Consider the following 24,481-nt stretch of genomic DNA (forward strand, 5'->3'; position numbering starts at 1 on the left):
AGCAAAACAAAAGCACATGCACCCCCAAAAATAAAAACAAAGCAAAGGCCCCAAAGACTGCTGCAGGATTGCCCCATGGGGCAGAAGCTAAGCAGACAGCTATGAAACAGCCAGTTACAGGGAGTCATGCAAGGTGCTGCAGCTGCTGATATCCACAACATGCACCAATGACCATGGCAATGCCGGGCATACTCAAAAGGAGGCGGCCAACAACTGCACTGTTTCCAAATTACCTGCCAAGAACAAGTATCCTTTTGCAAGGGCATTTTTTAATGCACAAGCTGACCTACATAGCAAGTCATCTTCTTTACTGGACAACTGCAAAGAGTGCTTCCTAATAGAAAGCCAGTTGACTGATCAGATTTCCAACCAGATCCCTCTTCATAGGCAATTGAACACATCTTTAGTGCACTGTCCAAACCTCTGCCAAATCCAAGCTGCCTTCACCTGCCCCTTCTTTTGTCAGCAAGCCTATTTAAGTATGAAGACAAGCAGATGAAGCAGGTTACAGTATCACCTCCTATTTACTTATTATTACTTCTTAACACAGTAATCCAGCAGCAGCAAAGCAAGTACAAGATGATAAGCATTTCATGCCCATAACCAGCTCCTTCTGAAGCCAAGGCACTTATAAGGCAGCCACAGCTCTCATTTGTTGTCAAGGGCTGCCAGCCTGCCCTGCCTCTCAGGGCTACATTCAATCAGCAGCACATTCGCTAAGCAGGAACTTCAGAAAGGCTGGCCTTTTTTATTATGATTATTTATTTGAGGGGAGTTGACAGGGCAGGAGGAACTTTCCTCTTGGTCATAGTTCAGTGCCAGAGGGAGTAGACGGTGGAGTGCAATATGTTTATGGGATCTGCCATCATTTTAATGGCACAGAGCAACTACTTCAGGTAACTGAGGGATGATGTGTCATCAGCTACGCGTGTCGTCCATCCTCATCCTTTGCAACAGCTGAGTGGGCTGGAACCAAACATCTACAGTTCAACTGGGGGAAGCCAATTCTCCCCTTTCTGCAGACAGGTTTGATATAGCGGCATCAAGTCCTTGGCCAAACAAAGCAATACACAACAGGTGTTCACCGGTAATCACTGACTGATCTTGACAAAAGCCTGATTTGAGTAACATTTTTCTTCGGCTGATTTTTACAGTCAGGACAGATGTATTTAGTTTTGTTTTCACATTTTAGTAATTGCAAGGCTGTCCATCCTCAGCAGATGGGACAGGAGGAACACAGGTCTCTTTATGGCGCATGTTATTATTTCAGCAGGTAGGTCATACACATTGGTAGCTCTTTACTGGATGTACCTCTGTCATCCCTGGGGTGCCTAAGACATTAACTGTCACATTCCTGCTTGATAAACACTTGCATGACAAAATGAACATGATGTACTAACTCAGTGGTACTGGACAGTTGCTGAGAAGAGAGGAAGAAGAAGGAACCAGCCCTATCAATGAGAGGCGGTGCCTCTTATACCCCTATAATATAATGCAAAATAGCAGAATTACAGTTTTAAGAAAGGTAACACTGTTAATAGCCACAGGGCATCTCTTCTGCAGGTACTGCCAAAGGCTTTAATTTTGTCATCTTTTAGGAGGGGGAAAAAATTATTACTCCAAGAATAAACAGATACACCCCACTGAATGGAAACAGGAAGATTAAAACAGGTGTGGATGCAGTAGGACACATTCTGTGTTGGGAAAAAAACAACTACATTTGGAGTGAAGCACAGACTAAATAAAATATAATAATAATAAAATAATACAAAAATGAAAACTCAAGAAGGCTGCTGGTTTAAGTTTTGCTACCTCCTAAGCATGTGCCGAGATCTCTTTGTAGACCTGCATTTACCAACTTTGGCTGATAATAAAAACCACAGCATGTCCACTAATTTCTTCAAAGTTTAAAGAAACTGTTTAAGAAACAAGCAACGCCTGGGTTCCTTGCTTCCTAACTGAATGAATTTCACTTTCAGCTCCCAGCTTGGGGCTTGTGAGTTTTATAATCCCAGCCCTGGGACACAAACCATCTTTCAGCACCCTTGGTCAATACTGCTGAACTCTTCTGCTACAACAAGGGTTCATTTCTCTTCCAGGTAACCCACTGGATAGCAATCACAGGAAGCTGAATAAATACTGGACTTAATTGTTTGGGGTCAAAACCAAATCAAGATATTCCTCTTGACTGTATCAGAGGCAAAAGTTACTGAAACAGGGTCTCAGGCCAAACCAGCAACCCCTGTCCTAGATATTTATATGGGGGAAAAGATGACACGCTCCACTTGGAGAAGACTCTGGCTAGATATGGGAACTACATAAGTAATGCATCTGTGCTTCTGAAAATTTCACATTTCAGCACTGATTATTCAGGCAGGGGATGCTTTCCCACATATGTATCAACAGTCCAACTTCCAATGAAATGAAGATTACAGCGCCAAATTAGTATTTCACACACAGGGACAATTTCCAGCATCTTTTCCCAAACCCATACACCACATCACCCATATATGACTGCCATAACGGGCACATCACTCATGCCTGTCATGGTCTGGGCAAATGTAAAAATGGCAGTCAGCAATCAAAACACAGTTCTGCAATTGGCGGTGAGGGAGGAAGGGATCAGCACGATAAAACAGCGGCCTTAGGAAGGGAAATGCCTTCGTAAACTGACTGGAACCAGCTTCACCCTAGATGTCTGTTACCTTGGCATAGTCAATAATTCTGTCATATAACTAATTTCACTACAGCATGACCAGTGACTCAGGAATCCAGACTACCAGCTTTGTAGAGATCTCCTACTTAAGAACTCAATACAGAGTATTTTTAGGGGCACTGCCAACTTTGGGAGTGGAAGATACGAGTGGGAGATGCGAGAAATGAGAGGCAGCAGGTGCCCAAAACCCTAGACAGCTGCTGGCAACAACTTTTGCACTCATGTCAGTATCTGAAGAGCTCTGCAGCACATATTCTAACATCTTGATGACCAGACTTCATCACTGAATGAGCAAAGAGTCATTTCTTCTTAAGGCAATAATCCAGCTCTAAACTTTTTCATGATGATAGGAATTAAAGCATTTAAAGAATATATCTAGACATTCAGTATCCACTCCAGACCCTTAAACACTTCCAGTTTAGTGGAAAATTGAAGCAGTATCAGTATTAAATGTAATAAGAGTCAGAGATGTAACCAACTGACAAGGGAGAGGAAGCAGGAAGAGACATTGAACAGCAATCAATTTTGAGGAAAGGCTCTGATGAAACTGCTCAACTCTAATGTATACAGAGCATACACAATTCTATAAACATGAAGATGGGAAGCAGCAGAAAAACCCTCTGCCCTTTTATGATTCAGGGACAACTGCACTTCTAATACTTATGGCATTGCTGCAAATAGGTTTGCAATGCTGACAGTTGATAGTTTTCATTTAAAACAAAATAGAGAAACCTATTTTATAAAATCCAAAGTAAACCATCTGCTTTCATTGCTTGCTTTAATACTTCAGCCCATTCCCACATTCTCCTTTTCCCATCACCACTTCTATACATGCATATATACAGTTTTCATTTTGTAGGCTGCCAACAGGCAAGGCATTCAATGTCTATAGAAATCTTGCAGAGCGTAGGCTCTCAAGAGATGTATGCTCAAGATGCTTATTTCTGATAGCAGGTGAGTCAACAACTCCGTCTAAATTTTTACCTCCTTGCTTAAATTCCTACTCTGCCTGTTAGACATAAGAATCTCCAAGTCCCTGACCAATTTAGAAAAAAAAAAAAAAAAAAAAAAGATCTCAAGAGGGGGCATCATGAAATTCTACATTAATTACAACTTTCTATCCCAGAACATATTTCAGACCCTACTGAGTCAATGAGGTATTTTCTCATAAAGCTAGAATCAAAGGCCACTCAACTCTTCTTGGATTATTTCTAGCTCATAATCATTAATGCAGACTCCCATTATGCTAGCCTAAGGGTGGCATATGGCTTTCTAGGGATAGGACAGACGGGGGAAAATAACAGTTACGCATGCCTACATCCCAATCTCATTTCTGTGCATGCATATGGGGACATAGCTTTCTCTTGCCAGATTCTTAAATACCAAATATATTAGCTTCCGAGTCAAACATAGTACTTCAAACACAACCACTGTTTTGCAAAAAATCAAGATGACATGCATAATCAACCCATGTGCCTCCAAGCAGTAAAAATGATGAACCATGTGAGTTCAGAAGGAATTCCCTTCCCACGTTTGCTCTCAGACACTACATGCAATTTTTACCTGCCTCTGAACAAAATAGATATTTATAGGCACCAGCCAATGGATACAGGTTTAATATAGTACAGTGAATACAGAGTTCCTGCCACAAGATTAGAAATCTAATTTCTTTTTATTTAAAAAAGATTATCTCAAATACTATACCATTTAAGAGAAATACAGTTGACTTTGGGGCTGCTTTTTAATACAGGCAAAGACTGTCTTAATTACATAATTGAGTAAAAAAATTCTTTAAAGCCTTCAGTCATGGTCATGCATCCCCTGTCTGCCTCTATGAATCCTTCTGCAGGTAGAGTCAGGTGAAGTTTCAAACATCACAGTTTATGTTTTTACTCACTTTGACAGTCTTGTAAATTTTCCTGTTCTCCCTGCTCTTTCATCCTAGACATATGCAAAGCAGCCTTTACACAGCGTTATAGGGTCAGTATCCTTCTGGGGGGAGAATCCAACCTACCAGTTTGCCAAGATGCGTGTGGGAAAGACATACAGTCATCAACATTTACTATAAATCAAGTGGATTCCAAAGCCTTACAGAACGGACCAAAAAAAGCATAGGGGACTCAAGTTTAAATAAATGGTCTGGGCTAGTACACATACACAATCATACTCATAGTAAGATGTTATCTATGGAGTAAAATGGAGTCAAAATATGTAGAAAGATTAATCAGAGACAGCCCAAGAAAGAAAAAACATAAAAGTGAGGAACTTCACCGCAATATCCCTCATTTCTATCATTACTAAAGAGACATGGGCAGTCAGCACTACATTTCCCTGCAACCAGTTCTGAAAATGTACCTCAGTCTTCGCCTGCAGCATTCCCTACATCCTAGGCCACAGTCAGCATTATGAAAAGGCTGCCAATTAAGTTGTGGTTTTGAGCTATAGATGAAATGTCCACTAGAGACTCTGATTCTCGCTTCCAAAGCACTTGCAACCCACTGTGTGTTTTAGGAAGAGAATATACTGGTTCTTAAATACATGCACTCTCGGCTCCTCCTCACAAGGCTGTGATCAGAGAAAATGCTGCGAGGTTGCATCTTTTAATGAAGTCTGAGTATATCATAATGAAATCATCTGCAAAAAGAAGAGTGTAGATTCAGCAACAACAAGGATTTCTGGCTATTGTAAAACTGTATTCTTTATTTTTACATTGCAATCTCCAGGGCATGATTGTATCAACAGCAACTTTCAAATCTATGTCACTGCCAGCAAAATTTTGATTTCCATTTGATAGGACAATTTGCAAACAGCAGTTTTCTACATTGTGCAAGTGCTTAACGTTTGTAAGTACTACAAGAATTCAATGCTGATTTGATGCCCGTTTACTGGGCAATGCAACAAACCCTTGCTCAAGGCAGATGGCTTGGAAAAATCAGGGGCAGGGGGAGAACATTCTTTCTATGAAGCAGCAGTACCTGGTAGTCTCTCAGCAAGGATCACAAACCAGGTGTTGCTGCTGTCAAGAAGAAGAGGGTACAGACTGGGTGCAGGAGGAAGAGTTTAAGCATTTTGAGGAATTTTCCTTAGGAAAAGAAAACAACATTTCACACCCAGTGGAGCTCCTGAAGCTCAAAAATAATGTCACATGCTAAGGAACCAGAGAAGTATTTACTCCTGGACCTTTTGATCAAAAGCAAGAAGCTTGAAATTCAGCTTTAAAATAGTGTATGCTCTAAGTATAGCAGTCAGATGACCCAACAGAGCTAAGATTCATGCTTCATGAGTTTGCAAATTGAGAGTCAATCCAGCTCAGAGTATCACAGAACCCTAAAGACTGATTGCTGTATTTATTGTAGTAGATACTATTTACAAACATACATCCACACTGTTTGCTCTCTAATTATAGTTGGGGCACGTACAATCATTTACTTTCTATGAGCTCCTTTTGTACGCTACACCTCCAAAGTCAATGAAAGTAATTTTAAGAACCTGTTGATTGATTTATTGATCAAGTAAGTTGACCAGTGCAGTAGACTAGAAATAACCAGACAGGCAAGTGATTTGATAAATATTCCAGGAGACTAGTCACTAAAGGCACTGAAAGTCAGGGAAAAAGAAACCCTCAAAGGCAGGTTCAGGCTTTTTTTAGAATTCGCATTAACAGTTGGCCCTAAAACTTCACTCCTTATGCAGGCCTGCTTGGTCAAGTGCACTCCCCAAGCAAACGTTCAAGATAACTCTGTACAATCCAGTGCTAGCTATCAAATTCAGCAGAAGCAACTGGCAGAAGTTCAGCTCCTATTACCAGAAACAATGTGAGAAGAAAGAGGAAGGGGGGGTGAGTGTGTTATACAAGAGTGTGAGGCAGGAAAGGGATACTTCTATCTGACCAAGGCCATGGGACAGAAGAAACACAGGCAGAGATCATTGTGCACAGGCAACTTCCAGTGCTTTGGACAGTTTTCTGGTGATTCTGTGGTGGTATTTCACTGCAGCTTTCACCAAGCTCCAACAGCAAGGAGCAGGTTATACCCCTGGCTCACACTGAAAACCATAAACCTCATCTATCAAGTATTCACTGAGATGGCCTACTTTTTCCCTGTGGATTTAATTGTGATTTAATGAGTTTTTCAATGGAACATGTTGGCAGCTTATCATAAAACTAAGCTGAACATAACTTGTACTCCTTTTACACTACCTGCTCGGTTCTGTGAAGAACTGTCACCCAACTCAAGCAAGAGGCAAATTAGGATTCAACTCTGTTGCACAGGACTAGTTTCCTATGAGGCAGAGGAAAGGTACACTAACAAAGCAGGAGCCAAAGGAAAAAGCTTGCATTACTACTATTATTGTACAATATTTTAGATAATCTTTTGGCACTATGGTTTGGGGGAGTTTACATTTATCCCCAGGGCAACAAAGGAATTAAATGTCCAAGGATGTCAATAGATTTTTCCACAAGCATAAAATTAAAGCAGGAAAAAAAAAACATTCAGGTGCAGACAAGATAAATTAGCAAGATCAAATTCACAATCTCTCATAACCTCTCAGCATTTTTGAAAATAAATGCCACACTTATCAAAACCACCTTTAAAATAAAAACCTTTAAAAGCTTATTTATCTCATAATATTCTCCTTCCTGCCTGTCATGTAACGTATATATTACATACATATAAAATCAAAAGAAAAATCTACTCAGAGAAACCAGCAGTCCAATGCTCCCTTTTCCATTTAGTGTTGGTTATACACCCACAGACCTTAAAACATTTCAAAGGATCAAGTTTTCCTTCTCATTAGTACCACCATCACGTTGTTCTGAACTGTGGTCATATAACCTTTTGCACCTTTTCACTCTATTGAATCAATCTCCCCTGGCAACTTCTGGTGTGGCACTCTGCTCCTCCTGCCTCCGGCTCTTCTTCCCTCACTAATTCTGTGTTCAGAACTGTGAAGCACAAAATTAGACGTTTCAAATTAAGCAAGGAGAGAGAATGAGAGAACCTTATTAAATCAACATTAGCATCAGAGTGTCTTTAAAAGAGAAACTCAATTGCAAAATATTACTCGTCTCTGTAAAGCTCTTTACATCGACAGAAATGAGACAGGCAGCAGCTGAAGTCATCTTCCTCTGCCCCCACCTTCCTCTTCATGCTGGTCACAGTGCTTGAGCAGTAAGAGCAGGATTCTTTTCAGACCACAGCCCCAGAGGAAGCAGAGCTTACCTTGAACTCACAAGCACTAGAATTGCCAAGTAAAAAGGACAAGGTCTATTAACACGGTGTTGGAGGAAAAACACACACAAAAGCATATTAACACACAAAAGCAGGCTCCCTTCTCCTCACAAGCTTTCCACAACACTGGTTGTTCTCTCAAGTCACTTTACAAGTTAAAGTCAATTCTTTACTTCTTAAAGCAAGGCAAAGAGCCATTTCAAGTTTTAGTTTCCACTCTCAGTCCCCAACAATCAAAATTACTGACACAATGGTGACGACGACCATATTCTCTTCCAAAACACCTTAACTTTCTGAATGTGAACCTCCAGTTCCTGGCCAGATATCCTTAAACTCCTTTTCAACATAAATCACTGGAGTATCATACCATCCCCCTTGCTGGGTAATTAGACACATTGTTAAAGCCAGAAATCACCTAGGAGCCTGCACAGTCTTTAAACATGACTTTCCCATGGCACTTCTTGAATAAGAGTTGATATTTGCACCTTGTGTCAACAGAACGCGTGTACACACCTTAGATCATTATGCAGCAGGCTACGTACTTGTCTGTTGGCTGCCACCTAAAACAGGGAGTGTCTCACTATCTTGTAGGAAGAGTTTGTAATGCATGCTGCTAAGGAGTCCTACTAAAACAAATCCTACTAAAACAATTTAAGTATAAATATATATATATATATATATATTTCAAAGCTATTTAAATTAATTAAAATCAATGTTTAGAGTGCCCATTTAGCTAGGGAATATGATCCTAAGGGCAAGTGATATGAAACTGAAGCTCAATTCCTGATGACAAAACAAAGCTTTTAAAGCATTTTTGGGCAAAACAGACACTACTCCAACAGAAATGGAGGCTGACACTTTTGATCACTCTAGCCCTACCATGCAATGGAAACTTCTGTATCAGCCAGACACTACTGAAAACTCTGCAATTCGCAGACAGGTTTCTAAGTGCAGACTCACCATAACAATAAAACAGCACTTTGAGAAGCCAGAGGTGCTGGCACTTCTGTCTTCAGAGCTGTAATAAAAGTGACCACTTCCTCATCTGACAGCCACACTTAGATGCCATTAACTAAGCTCTGGACAAAGTAGTTCCTACACCAGAGTTAAGACGAAGTGTACCAGGGAAACAGGAGGAAGGAGAAGGATAAAAATAACACCCACAAGAACTAATGACAAAAAGCTAACTTGGTTGTTAAAGGGCTGTCTATGAAACACCCTTGTTTTGTAAAATTATCATTTTCACCTCAAAGGGCAACAGCAGCAATGCAAGACTGCTTTGAAGCCTTCCAAAATGAAAGGGTCTGATGAAAATGAGCAATTTACCTTTCAATTATAAAAGCTGAAAAATGGGGAAAACAGAAAAGCCAGAATGAGGCACTGAACCTGCTGTCCTCGGGCTGCCCTCCATGCCTTTTAAGGCCAGTAAGAAGTCTTTACCAAAATATACTTAACTGTCTGTTACATGCCTTTCTTCCAGGAAAGGCCAACACTAGCAAAAACTGAAAACATATTTTTTCCTATTCTCTCCTGCATCTAATTTTCTTCTAGCCTTTCCCTAGCAGTCTGACACAGAACTAGAAGTGGCCTCCCACTGCCTGCAAGTCCCATCCCTTGCTTTTGTAGCGGTTATCACATAGCGCCTTCATTCAGCGGGACAGTAACTATAATGATGGCTATCTAAACAGAATTATAGTAATAGGGGCTTAGGAAGTTAAGTGCTAAACATAATGAGCAAAATTATTAAACTGATATCCCTAAATATGAATGCATTAGTTCATGGGATGCGATATAATTCTCCTGCAAGGCCCTCTTCTCTTGTATGCAAAACACTAAGAATGTCAAAATGGAACAGTATCACTTCAGCCTAAAAAAAAAAAAGCACTCTTATTTCAGAGTCTTCACCAGGTAACAGAGTATGTTTTTCCACAAATACCAAGTAATTACTTCTCATTCACATACCCAACACTTTCAGTTGCCTCTATTTAGTGCCTCCATTCTGAAAATTTTTCAGGAAACAGTCAACTTTTACCAACTGCACAAAATGTACAACTAAAAGAAGAACAAACAGAGGACACAATTTTTGTGCAAATTCCACCATCTAATTCAGTTTCTTAAAAATCATAAGTCAGTTTGATAACTCAGGATATACCAACCCCATAAGCAATCAATGAAGTAAAGTCGCTTATAACTGAAAGCTTGGAAAAGCTTTAAAAGAAACATGAAGTTTTAAAAACCTGAAAAGCATCAAGAACTGAACAACCAGAGGGTTCTGAGGGGGTTTATTTTTGTTTTCTAAAAACACACCATACTATTCACCTTCAAAGATCTCTGCGAGTATCAACACATCATGACAACACTTCCTGAGATAACTACTATTCCAAGAAAACTAAAGCACAAGAAAAATGCAATAATTTGTTCTGATTCATGCAGAAAATACTACACAGGATCATGACTGATAAGAGACCCAAACCACAGGAGAAACCAAGATTTTCATCATCCATGTATTTGCGCAGATTACTGAAAGGAAAACAGTCACAGTGTACTGATGCTTGCCTGTTAATGTCCTTCCAAGATGGTGCAATCAGAAAATTATCTCAAAAGATCCAAGTATAATGGAATGAAAGGTTACACACATTTGAGATGAAGGGAAAGAGCTGGAGCAGCAAAAAAGCAATCCCTATTTCATTCTTAAGTCTCTAAGGGACTCAGGAAGCAGCAGTGAATGGTGGAAAGCCGTCCACCAAATCCAGGTAACTAATATTGCTTGCAGTGATTAACTCGCTCTAGGTGTCAGCCTGCCACCTACTACTGTCAGTGTAGAAAATCCGCTGTAAGCACCGAGAGTATTCTGAAGAAGGGAACAGAAACACTGAAAAAAAGGCAAAACAGACACAAAACAATGCAGAGACACAGCAGCCTTTTCTTTCAGTACTAACTATTGGCTGCAGCACTTAGCGCACTTCTGAGACATCCGTAAAATGGACCTGCCTCATCATCGTTCAGTTTTTCAAGCAGCAAATCGGGAATTAATATTCACAGGTTCTATGACTGACATAATTGCAATTTAAAAAGGGCAATTAATCATCAGCCACACTGGCGGCTGACTTACCAGGCTGGGATCCTTTCTCTCCACACCTGCCAACAAACTCACAGGAGGCAAAAGCATCACATGTGCACACAGGGCCAGGAAGTGCCAGTCTCCCTTCTACTCCCACCCCAGGCTTCACAGCGTAGGCTATGGGTTTTATTATTGTTTTTTCTCCCACGTGCCCCATCGGGATCATTCGCCCACCCCTTCTGCCAGCAGCTCCTCCACCATGCCCAACCAATCTCCCTTGCCATGTGGACAAGGAATGCTCTCTCCGTGTTGTATCTCACGTCACCCATTACTGGAGACTCCATTCTGGAGTCTCCCCGTTTTCCTTTATATGTTTGCATGAACTAATATTTTTAAAAGTGAAATCTCATCCCATTCCTACTTGGAAAGTCTATTACAAGGGTGAGAGTACAGCTCCAGAGAAGCAAGTACCATGGAAACTTCAAACGTGGCAAGTGGTTTTTATAAGATGAGTCAAAAAAGCCACTAAGGCAGTATTTACTTCCATGCTCTTATGGGAAGCTGATGGGAAGGTTTTCAAGCATGCTTTAAACAAAACCAAAACCCAAGCAATTGTTCTGGGTATTAGTTCTGCCACTTTAAAATCTTTCTATGTGCACACCCATTGCCAGATGTGAAAGGTATTTCAACCAATAGTATTTAGAGAAGAGACATTTGGAAATTTGTCAATGGTGTTCAGGTTCCCAGAAAGTTCTGAGACCAAATTGGTGTGGGGCGAGTATATAACCTCCCACAGGAAGTACAATTCTTAACATACCATCCCTTCCGGAGTGGAAGAACACCATCACAAACTGACCACCATATTATGCCACTCTACTTATCTAGAAAGTCCATAAAACACTATGGTGATAAATACCATAGAAAATAAGTATGAGATTGATGGAAAGATTTAGAGGTCAGCAACCTGTGAGGTCTTCAAGTGACATACTTAACACCATGCCCTTGGGCCAAAGAAAATAATACAACGTACTTCTAGGACAAAGAAATCTTGCTCAAACAGGTGCCACTGCTGCCAGCCAAGTGCAGCAGATACGTAAGGACTGAGGATGCATGTTGTAACACAAGCTGTATAGTCCTCCCCACCTCATTCCTGCCAGTCAGCAACCAGAAATTGCCTTCATCATAACAATAAAGGAAAAGAATTCAATGCTTTTGTATGTGAAAAAGAGTAATTTCAATCCTAAGAATTAAGTCAGGATGGAAGCTGGAACACAATTATGTATTGCACATCTTGGTCAGAGTTCCAAACAAAGGTAGTTGGCAGAACGTCTCCGCCAGCAGATAACACCAATAAATGGCCTCATTTCCATCTATTATAAGATAATAAACAGGCTTTGCTTCCTCATACTGCCCTCATTTCTATCAGGTCCCTCTCAAGATTTGCTATCTTTTTGACACATGCTCCAGGTGTTCCTCATCCACAAACCTCAGTGCATCATCGCAAGTTAAATGAGGTGTCTACAACCCACTTCTCTCAGCTTTGTGAAACTAGACAAGCACAATTATGAGCCCCCTCCAGCTTTTTCCTCATTCAGATTTTGCAAGGTTTTAGAAATCTCTTAAAGAACATTTTATTCCCAAACAAACCTTTACCTTCCAACGATACAAGTGTCATGTTGCCCACATGCCCTCTGGTCAGATAGGACTGACCTTGTCCTCCATTAACAAAATCACTCCTTAACAAACAAGAGCGTGCGGTGTTAAGAAACAGCAGGTATTTCACTCAAGTATGTATCTTCTCCCAACTTAGGAGTAAATACCCTGTAACTCAGCTGTATTTCCTCATAATGACTGGCTGGAACAAAGACTTTTACTGGGCTCTTCTGCACTTGGAGAGGGTGTTTACCAAAAACAGAGTTGGTAACAAAGCTGGCGGAGTTGGGGAAGAGAAATACAAAGAATCTTTCTCAAACACAATCAGGGCTCTTGGGCTGCTGCCCAGGATCACGGATGCTTCATTTCTTACATTTCCTCAGAAGAAAAACAAATACTTGTGCTTCCAAATTTTCCTAACACCTGTAAGCTTAATGCCTCCAATCAGCACTTGCTCACATCTTTATCTTCAAGCCCGTATTATGAAGTTTTGATACGCTTTTTCCTTCCCAATGTCTCTCACTCCACATGGATAGCAGCCACTAAGAGAAGACGGAGACCAAAATCCTTGCCTCTTCTGTTGCCTACATTTAGCAATCAGCAACTGCCTGAGTATTGTGTGAGACCCAAAGCACTGCCGTGTATTACACACTTATCTCCACAAAACCACCCTGCACAAGTGACAACTTCTAGGCAGGGGGGAGGCGGAATTGTGCAGCTTTGTGATAATTAAAGCATAGATGAGTGTCACTGATGTAGATAATTATGCATTAGCAGTGAAATTACTTAATGGAATGAAATAAACTAAGCCAAATGTTTTGTTTTAAAGGGAATTTAGGGTCTGCAAAAGGTGCCCAACTGACAGCCCAGGAGAGTGAGAATGACAGTCCTCCATCATTCACAAAAACGATACGACAACGCAACAGCCTGGCAGGCTTCCACCTCCCACCCAGGCACAGGGGGAGCAGAGAAGACGCTAAAGAAGATTTCAGCCTTCCCGGTCATTCAGGCTCTCAGCTGTTTGATGAGCACCCACACAGGGACCAGTCAGTCACTAAGTAGAGAGGAACAATTGACTGGGATCATTTCCTAAATAAAGATACCAGGCCTGACAAAATGGATTAATTCAACCCACAGATCTTCCATAGCCCACCCCCACAAGCATCCATCAGAAAAAAAGAAAAAAATTTAATCAGTGTCAGTACAGACAGGACTCCAACCAACAACAGAAACAACAGGATAAATAGGTACATGGCCCACAACAAAACCACTTCCTCCCACCAAGCCCACGAGGTCTTCCCCTGTCCTCTCCTCTTGCCTCCAAGAATTATGCACCTACACACACTCCCACCACTGCTCTCGTCTAGATGGCTCTCAACAGCGTCCTCCTGCTTGTTAAAACAAGGACTCTCAAGGTCAGTCAGAATTTATAAGGCAGCCATTTCATCTTTTGTGCTTCTCTGGCTACATTCCTTCCTGAAAGCTGCTGAATGTTGGAGATTCTGCTGGGTCTGAAAGCCCTGCCAACACCAGGGCCAATTAGGAGTTTCAGGATGATGCATATTAAAGTTATTATGGGAGGCAGTTATGCAGCCAGAATAAATCTTAACTGAACCTTTAAGTGGTTTTTATAACTCTTGTTTCTCCTTCTTGAAAACAGATGAAAAGATACAAATCTCCTCCCTAAAAACCTGCAGGGATTCCAGCCAACCACCAACTTCTCCCTCAAGAGAAGATTCTGCCCTCAAAGCAATAATTCATTTCGTCCAAGGCCAGCTAGATCATCTTTATGTTTAAACTCCAAATCACTCAAATTAGTCAGAAACTTACAATATCAGTGAAGACTGACCTGTGATACTGCATATACATCTCAAACTTCTGCTGAAAGAAACTCCAGTGGTTTTTCAGTACAGGCCTTCTTAGACAGTCTCCATAGTCTGATTGTAGATAGTCAAAGGGACACATATTATAGTCAATTTTTACAGACCAGGCTTTGTAGGCAGTATCTAATTAGAAGACTAGGATGTAGGTCAAAACAGTGAAAATTAAAGAGGATCTGAGGAACACAGGCAGCAACATCAGTTTTGATAGCAAGTATGAGATGTCATTAGGACAGCATCTGCCACTCTCCTCCCACCACTTCCAAAATCAAACTTGCTCTCAGCAGTAGTTATCTACCCCTTCAAGAAGTACTACTAGAAACCAACTAGAGAGCTGAAGACCAAAGAGAAATCAGAGGTGGCTGAGAACATACCACATCATTTGTGTGAAAACCTGTACTGTCTTCACAAGAACCTTGTCCTCCCCTCTGCAGCCTGAACACACAGCAATGTCACAAGCTGCTAGATCCATGCATTTAAGCATGACAGCAAGTCCCGGGAGGCATGGTGAGAAAATGAAAGATAGAAACAGGCTGATTCAACATACATCTCCAGTTTGTAAACTATGTCACTACACAGTGGCCTCACAACTGCAAATGATGTCTTTCTATAGAAACCAATGAACTTCAAAAACTTAGGGTAAACTCATCCTGAAGAATATTATGGTAATTCCTGGAGAAGCTAGAGTCAGAATGAAAACAAATAAGCAAAAACTCTGAGATGTTTCACTGGTATGCAAGCAATTTGAGGGCTCAGCAGTTCCCCGTCCACCCCTGGATCAGAGTCTTCATGGGTGTCCCTTCACTGCCACCTTCAGGAAATACTCATTGCTGCTTTGAAAGTGCTCTCAACACAGCAGGAAAAAAAGTATGAACTCAGTGAAGGTATCATTGTTGGCATGCAACCGAGATGCACATTAAAAATCTTTAGTTCCAAAATAAGAGTACTACAGCTAGAATCACATCCCAAAGAACTGAGGAGCAGAACACAGAGTCTCTGCAAGATCAATACATAGAGCAGCCACCAGGCTGAGCAGTGGTTTTGACCCCAAATAAAATACATTAATTGTGTCCCAGATTCTGCACGAGGCAGGTAATAGATTTTCCCAGATCCTAAATTCAAAGGGGTATTAATGAGAATATGCTGTTTATGGATTTTTTATTAGACTTCATTTGCACCATCACATTTTAAAGGCTCACTTAAAAAGCCAGCAAACTCCCTCCCTCAAAAAATAATTTAAAAAACAAGCAAATCAACATTTCTTTGCTAATGAAAGGGGAAAGTTTCATAAGAATTCAGAGTCAGTAATGAAGTGAAAAAAATAATGCACAGGTCAAAAAAGACATTCTAATATTATTTATTTATTTACACACACGTGTGCACAAGATGTACCTTAAGTCTCTGGACAGTATATTGACTTACCAGTAGATGACATGAATTATCAAGCAGGAAACTTAGTTCCAAATCAGTCTGCATCATAGCTCTTAAAATAGGCAAATGACTTGCTGAACTGCACAATGAAGCCTAACCAAGCTCAACAGCAACATCTGCTGGCCAATGAGCAACAACATGAAATTAGTCTAATTATATGGAAGTTTATTATTCGTTCTTACAAAGATGTTAATTTTTACTGCAGTTTAAAAATGCCCAGTAAAAGATATTTCTTGTGCAGAAAGCAGATATAACTTCTAAACATGTGTGCAAACAACAAGGTAAAATTTTGCCTGTGCTTGCAGGCATGTGCATGTAGTCAGAAAAATCTATCATCTACCATTACCTGCCCACTGCGACACTTGACAGCAAAACACTGAAATTAGGAGGGGTTAAAATTCATGTTAGTGTGACTAGGCTGGAAGAAATCTCTTCTGTCTAGCTGCTCTTCAATCCCATCTGAAGAACACCCATGGTACCCCTTGAACTACTTTCTTTCCTAAGGGAACAGCCCGCATTTGCAAGGCCTGAGGCAGCAAAGTATTTATCAACCACACTAGTCCCATCTACACAAAGGAGAATGGCAGCTAAGACCATTAGAGCCCCTTTCCCTCCGGATGTCTTAACACATTCCTTATCAACCTTAGAAAGTAAGCCTGCTATGGCAGGATGACATTATTGGAGCAGGAGCACAGCTAATGGTCCCCTCTTAATTTTGGCACAAACTGATACTCTAGCTAGATTAATTACAATGAAAACTCCTATTTTTTACCCAGATGTATAAAATTTGAAGAACTACTTCTAAACTGTTCTAAAGAAAAGAAAATGCAAGTGGCTGGCAACAGCTTTAAGATTGCATTTAGACCTTCATCATGATCTGGAACAAGGGCAGAGTGACCCGAGAGCCGGCTTCTGAACACAGGCTTCTGAACAGCCATCAGATGGGAAAAGGTGTTGACGCATCCCACTTCTGTACCAGTAACAGAACAGTGTCAAATTCTTACTTGACCAGAGAACCACCTCTTTTTGCAGGTTGCTGTATAACAGGAAATCACAGGCAAGTAGGTTGGGTTTCAACAGAACTCTATGATAACCTTCAGTAGCACAAAGCTTGGAAAAATTACACTACAAAATGCTGAGCCTTGAACAGGAAAAGGCACGCTGGCTGGGGGGGGCAACTTTTTAAATGATAGAAAACTATAGGCCGGACTGACATTCATTATCTTTAAAACTGTAGTTGGCTTTGCAGTTTAAGGTCCTCATGCTTTGTCAAGTTTTGTGCTTAAAACAAAATTCTTTTACCCTGGAAAATTAGGGAAGAGGATTTTAGAAACATGTAAGTTTATTTGCAGCTGACATTAAGTTTTTGTTGTTGTTCCTGTTGTTGAGTTTTGGGAGGTTTTTTTGGTTTTGTTTTTTGGGGGATGTTGCTTTGTTTTGGTTTTTTTGGGATGTTGCTTTGTTTTGTTTTGTGGTCGTTTGTTGGGTTTTGTTTTGGTGGTGTTTGTTTGTTGTTTTTTTAATATATACCCTTATTCCCAATCCCCCTTTTTCAACATTTAGCTGTTAAACTAGGAGAGCATATCATATGAAAATACAAAAATGACTGATTGTTCAGGTCCTCAGCTAGGAAGAGAACAGCTTTTGTACAGAACTATTTGTGTATTGGAAGTTTAGAAGCTACAGAGGGGAGTCACAGTTTCAGCTTGACAGTGCCAATTACAACTATAGCAAGATTAACACTGAGGAACAAATACATTCTCCTCAGAGGCTGGAGAGAAGGGAAAAGGAAAGAGGAGATACAAGCCTATGTGTTTAGAAAAAGAAAGGGGCTTGAAGTCATCTGCTAGACAGTGAACCACTTTTTCCATTGCAAAAGCATTAGGCTGAAGATCCAGTGAATGTATGTGGCAAGCTCTCAGTCCTAATTGGAAGAGCACTAGTTATTTAACAAATGTATCCTTAGTCTAATGTACTATTCAAGTAGGTATTAAACTATGGAGCTTTTTTCTTTTGGACAGTAATTATACATAGCCCTGCTCTATCTGTCTGTTTGATCAATTTTTACTCTCGACTCCTACTGCATCATCCTTCAAGTCTGCCCATTATCACAAAGTCTTTGAGGCTAAAAAGGCTCTAAACCCCCAATGTAACACACAGACAGGAAAAAGAAAGCCAGCTAACTCTCTAATTCCTTCCCTCCCCTCATAAGCTTGCAGGTGTTCTATTTTCATTGTCTAAAAATCAAAGAGAAAGTCATCAGCTCATTTCCTCTCCTTTAGTACAGTCCCTTTTAAGACGCTACTTCCCATCATGTTTTTCTCAGTACTCATAAATAATATAGATAATTGTAGATGGTCATAACAAACAAGCAGAGAAAAGTAGACATATATAGTACAAAGGAAACAATAAAAATTCTGATGTGCTCCAAAAGCAGAAGGAATTCCTGGCAAATAGCAGCAGTTGCATCCAGGTCATTTTTTTAGTTGATGTAAGGCAATCATAGAGCCAAAAATAATACAGGGACAGACTTCAGACAAAGGTAAACAAGAGTGCTGGCAGCTCACTCCCCTCTGCAGCACGTATTTCCTACCTCCTCCCCATGTGCAATACACATAGCTATTTCTTCCCTAAAATTTGCATTAGGAAGAAGGAATATTGGTCATGGAAAGACAGATTTAAAACTGCTGAAACTCCAAAATACACAAGTAGCATGCAATTAGGAAGATACTATGCTGACTGTAATAAGAAACTCTAAGAGAGTCCACCCAGCTGCCCAAGAGTTAACATTATGCGCTTCTCATCAAAACCTCTTCCAGGAGGTTAAGCACACAATAGACTATCTAAAGCACAGCTAGAAAGGCTGCTTGAAATTCCACACATGTGCCTCAGCAATGTATTTCTATTAATGTCCAGTGTGTGTCAGCGTGAAGATAAGGTACCAACATCATGTCCAACCAGCCAGCTAGAGAATGGGATGCCGTGTAAAACATTGTCTGATGCTTAGAATCCCGGAGAACAGTGGCGTTTGCAATCTCACCCACTGCACACGTGCCTGATAACGCCACCAACGAGGAGAGGCAGCAGGAGCAAACCATCCTGCAGTTTGGGGAAAGTAAAAAGACAAGAGAGAGAAAGAGGGAGGGAGAGGGAAGCAAACAAGAATGAAAATTAACTTCATCAGCAAATAGAAGCAGGTTTGAGGATACCTAACTGTAGCAGAGGGTATAAACAAACTAGAAAAAGCCTCAGTGAAATTCACTCTTCGTATCAGCTTGCTTTAACTTTTCTTTAAGGTGAGAAATAAAGAAATAACATCAGTTCTTATTTTGATTTCTCCCATCATATCACGTAGACTCAGCTTCATCTTCTAGTATGATCCAACAAAGCTATTTGTATTGGGAGACTTGTAGAAGACATTGTATTTGAGGAAATGTGATCTGGGAACAGAAGACATCTGCTCTGTTGGGCCTGGTACTTGGGCTTGAGAAGCCCCTATGTTACCATGAGCAGCTGCTGTATGGGAACCTGCTGGAATACCCCATGCCCCTCTGTGCAGTGCACTGACGGATGTTATCACATAGATGAGATTCCAGCCCATCAGGAAACTTCCTATTAGCTGAACAGCTTGCTAATATAATCTGTAACTTACCTGTCTTTGAGAAAGGTAAACTGTACGTGGAAGAAGGGGTGGAATTTAGCGATCCTAACTGGGAGACCACTGTGCAACGAGGGGATGGTGATCCAAAGAACAGTTAATCTGAGCAGGTGCAGGCCTGCGCCATGCTGCACATAAAGATACAGCATGGCCTTCAGGCCTGTCTTGTGCTGCACAGATTCCTCAGCATCGTAACAAGAGGAGCCTGCAGGCAGCTGCCCCTCGGTACTGGCCCCTGCAGGACCTTGTCTTTATCTAAAGAGGAGCAAGATGTTCTCATGTGAACATCCTTTATGAACAGAGTTGTTTTCTTGTAAGAATGTAATTGCTCAAATGACGAAAAAGGAGGAACCTCTCCATCCGCATAGCACATCACAGGAAAATCCATCCAGGGTGTGTCCAATGCTGCGTGAAAGCAGAGCCCCCAGCATCTGAAGGGGCATAAGATTTACTTGCTATCTATAGTCCTCTTTCTAGTCTATCTTATTAAAACAGCTACTTTATTAAGCCACTTGTCAGCCTTTCTTACTGAGACCCAGAAAGAACCCTGGATCATTTTTCTCTCACATTGCCACCCAGTGTCGAACACTGTCCATCTCAGGTATGTTCTTTACCACGCCTCTGTTGTCAATGAGGATCACATCAAGACATACACGTTAAGGTTCCAAGAAAAGGTGGCAGAAGCACAAAAGCTAGTTTTCATGGCATTTAGGGAATATGACAAAAATTACATCCAGTGGCAGGTCACCTACCTCACACTGCCATCTGAGAGCGCAAGAGCAATCAAAGTGTTCCATTCAGTGCAAACTTATTTCCCTTTAAATTCATAATCTTGCTCTCTTTTTAAGTAACACATTCCAGCTACATCAAGAAAATTTTCAGTGATCAAGGATCATTGATTCAAGGCTCAAATACTGTTATTTTTTAGGTAGAATACAATGAATACTAGAAAGCTATCACCAAATACTAAGTTAGGTGTATGTAATATTCCAAATACTCAAAACACAGACAAGCAAAATCTTAATCCGAAAATAAAGTTTAACCAAGCTAGGGGGAACTACATTCTTATAACACTCTCAGCCTTTATACCTATGACAATCTCATACCACAAACTGTACCACATTTGACTAATACTGGCTCATAGGAAAGGAAAGCTTACTGAAACACCCTGATGCATTACTAAATCTCTGTTGCTTATGCCCCCAAAATTAGCTGCAAAATTAGAGCAGAATTCTACTACTGCACAGTAGTTTGGCAGTAAAAAAAAAAGATGCAGTACTAGCTTTGCTGGACCATTCATAGAAAAATATCAACATGTTATTATCTTATTTCTTTATGAATTGAATATTTTGTAGTTATAGATAGGGGGAAAGGAAGGCTAATCTTATATTTTGCTTCTTAAATGATGGAATGGCTTTACAGTAACCCTAAAGCAGAACAAATGAACTTGGAAGAAGTTTCTGTGGAGTATATGAACTTGGTACAAAAAAAAAAAGTGTGAAATATAGGTACAGGAGAATTGAAGGCAACACAGGGGAAGTAGGCAGCACCACAGCCAACTTCCATTTGTTCCAGCTATAGGCTTTAAAAAGAGGCCAACCTTGTGATAAGGTCCCTTAACCCAAGAGACTACAAAAATGAGAGGCTCAAACGACCATCAGCTGCTGAAATCTGCAAAAACTCTCCAAACACAAATTAACCTTCAGTCAGGAGATAAAAGACCAGCTGCAGAAATTGGAAGTTGTTAAAAAAACACTATAAATGTCTGACAAATCACAGAAGCAGTAGCAGGCAAAATAAGGGGTACACACACAGCATCTTACCCTTAACCAGATAACAACTTTGCCTTCCCTCAAGAGAAGATGGAGAAAGAGAAAGTTTTCTTTTGGTTTTACTGTGTTTTTACTTTCTGGGTTCATTGTAGTACACATTCTCCAAAATTGCTTTAGTTAAATTTAGACCTCACTGATGCTCCAGAGACTGGAAGTTATTAGCTTGCTGAAGGTAGAAGTCATGCAGATCCTCACCATGCCAAGTTTAAATTTAATGCAAACCTTTCCAAAGTCCACCACTTAATACTGCAAGATTACTTTCTATAGGGATCCCTTAAATGTTTAATGGTTTCATAAAAAGAAGTAATTCCTTCACTGCAGAAGTGCACGCACTTCGATAGTACAAGGTAGCAGCCAAAGAGGAACCCAACTGGGGGAAAAGGAGGAATGTTCTGGCCAGAGACTATAGAATAACAGAGCACTAACTTTGAAGACTCCACACATTAATACATTTTCTTGAAAGGAAAGTCCAGAAACATATCTTGGCTCTGACAGCAAGAATGAGAAGAATAGGAGGAACAAGGTCTGAAGCTACTCAGCCTAGCTATTTAAATCCCCCTATCAATAGCTTGCAACATTTTATAAATCATTAAGGCTTAAACCAAAAAACATATCTTTCCATTTGTATCAACACATTTAAAAGGCAGTTTTATTCAATTAGTGAAAGTAATTGAAAACAACTGCATTGCAACTTCTAGCCAAGGAGCATGCCACTCCTGCTATAGCCAAAGAGAATGCCACTCCTGCTAACCCAGTCAGAGTTCCCTAGCTGGTTTTGCATGCCCTAAGGGTAGGTATGTCAGTGTTAGACACACAGTACCTGAATGATCTGCAAATAACCAAACTGCAGGGAACAAGGCTCATCAGGAGGTACTGCCCCCACAACTGGCAGTACCCACACTATATGTGGGAATTAATGTTCTAGTAACTAAATGCACAAGTCATTTTCTAAAGATGACATAAAAATTAATCGGGGAAAAAAAGGTGTCATTCCTTTAGTAAACACATGGAGATACTTTTTGCTAATCACTAACATCAATGAAAATCAAGCTTGGAGAAAAATAACTGAATGGGCTTTTTTCCTCACTTTGCACTATTATTTAAAACAAGCCTCCATACTTGCTGATTTAAATCAATGTTTTCTGCTTCACCCACAAAAAACTTCAATCAAGAAATATTTACAGAAACTAAAGAGCCTCTAAACACTAAAACCCAAGACTTGTATTAGCAATGTCTCCTCCCAGAACCAACCTATTTCCTACATGTAGGCTTGCAACTTTAGAAAGAGAAGGGTTTTAGCTCAGTGTGCTACATTTTAGCTGCAGAACAAACAGGATGAGCAAAACTGGCCCTGATGTGAGCAGTATCCAACCATAATGCAAAGCTCACAAAGACAATACTTTTCATTACATCAACTCAAATAAAGAGGGAGGAAAAAATGACAAGTTTTGACAATAGAGGCTTGACCTCAAAAACAGCAGTCTCGCTTCACTGATGGCCCCACACTGTCACAGTTTCAACAAACACCATGCTACTACTGGACCTCAGCCAGTCACTCCAGCTTGTCACAATGATAGGAGATTACGCACAACAAAACCCCAGTCTAATCTAGAGATGCTTACCTATGGTTAATCAGCCAGGATGAAGCTGATCCCCAGCTTATCACAAAGTAAATGAAAGCCTTAACAAAACTAAATCATGTTCAGGACCGTTTCTAAAACCATCTTCAGTACCAGCTCAGCTGCACCTACAGCTGATACTGCTCTATAACAATGGGCAATTCACAGCAAAAAATGTAAGCGAGATTGGCTTGAAGTTTCATCAATGACCAGAAATCTAAAGAAAATTTTCCATGAATGGACCAATTGGATCATTCCTCCACCCCTACAGGGCCAGAAAGAAAACACTACTCCACCTGATCACTCTCCTGCTACCACCAAAATTCTCCTCCATTGTGTCAATCTATGAATGGGCTGTTTATGCTGCTTTTAGCAGTTTTACCTCCACATACTTTGAAATGGAGAAGAAAACATAACATTTAAAATGTCAGCAGACCAATATGCACTAAACCAAGGGTGGAAGTGTCCAAAGAATGCCACAGGCTAAGCCCAAGAGTTCAGCATCCCACATTCACAAGATGTCACCAATATCAAAACCCACTGCCCTGACCAAAGCCATTCCCAGGCATGTGTTCTTCCTTCAGCCCTTCTCTCCTGAATCAACAAGAGGAGATGAGAGGCTCTGAAGAGCAAAGAGATTATTTCAAGGCAAGAAATCATCTGAAAGAATCCAACAGCCTAAGACCAATTACAATCAGCTACTGGAGCAACCAGAGAAAAACCCTAAATCCTTGTGAGTATTTCCTCCCGTGCTTATATTCTGGGCCACACTAATCACAACTGTGCAATGCCGCAGCCACCAGAAAGCAAAGGTTGCCATGCCGCAAGCCAGTGAGAGGGGCATGACCAGGAACGCTGGGAACAGTAAGCCATCCATCATTGATGGCTGGAGAAACTCTTTCCTGGCAATTGAGGAATTCTGTTTTCACACAGCAACCAATGCCTGTCAGTCTTGTCTGAAAAAGCTAATCATGGTGCAAAGTTTGTCCTACCATCACCCCATTTCTGAATTCATTCTTTCAAAGTGGAAAGGAAGACGACTTTTGGTCAATAACTCTGACAAAGCCATTATCCTAGGGGTATTAAATGGGGAGATAAGAACTTCAGGGCTTTGCACAAATCATATTAGTTCAATTCTCAAATCCGGGTAATGCTTCTTTTCAAAGTATTAATTTCATTTATTCTATTTGCTCTCCCTCTGTCCTGATAACACAGGCACACATGGCCCCTAAATGAGATCCTCCTATTTTATAAGTTATAATCCTCCCTTTCTAGAGTAGTAATGAGATGTCTTTGCTTAATCGCGTTTATTCCCCCCCCCAGCTTCTGCTTTTATCCATTCCCATTCCACATTGATTTGTCTCAAAGGTTTCAGCGAAAACCATCACGCAGGGAGTCAC

General features: G+C 40.6%; 1 protein-coding gene across 3 annotated transcripts in view; it reads right to left on the reverse strand.

Moving 5' to 3' along the window:
- The window catches only part of CHCHD6 (coiled-coil-helix-coiled-coil-helix domain containing 6), a 115,852-nt gene that overhangs the window by 79,919 nt on the left and 11,452 nt on the right, over nt 1-24,481 (reverse strand). The gene's annotated exons all lie outside the window — the stretch shown is intronic.

The sequence above is a fragment of the Haliaeetus albicilla genome, chromosome 24, assembly GCF_947461875.1.
Source record: "Haliaeetus albicilla chromosome 24, bHalAlb1.1, whole genome shotgun sequence".
In the NCBI taxonomy this organism is placed as follows: domain Eukaryota; kingdom Metazoa; phylum Chordata; class Aves; order Accipitriformes; family Accipitridae; genus Haliaeetus; species Haliaeetus albicilla.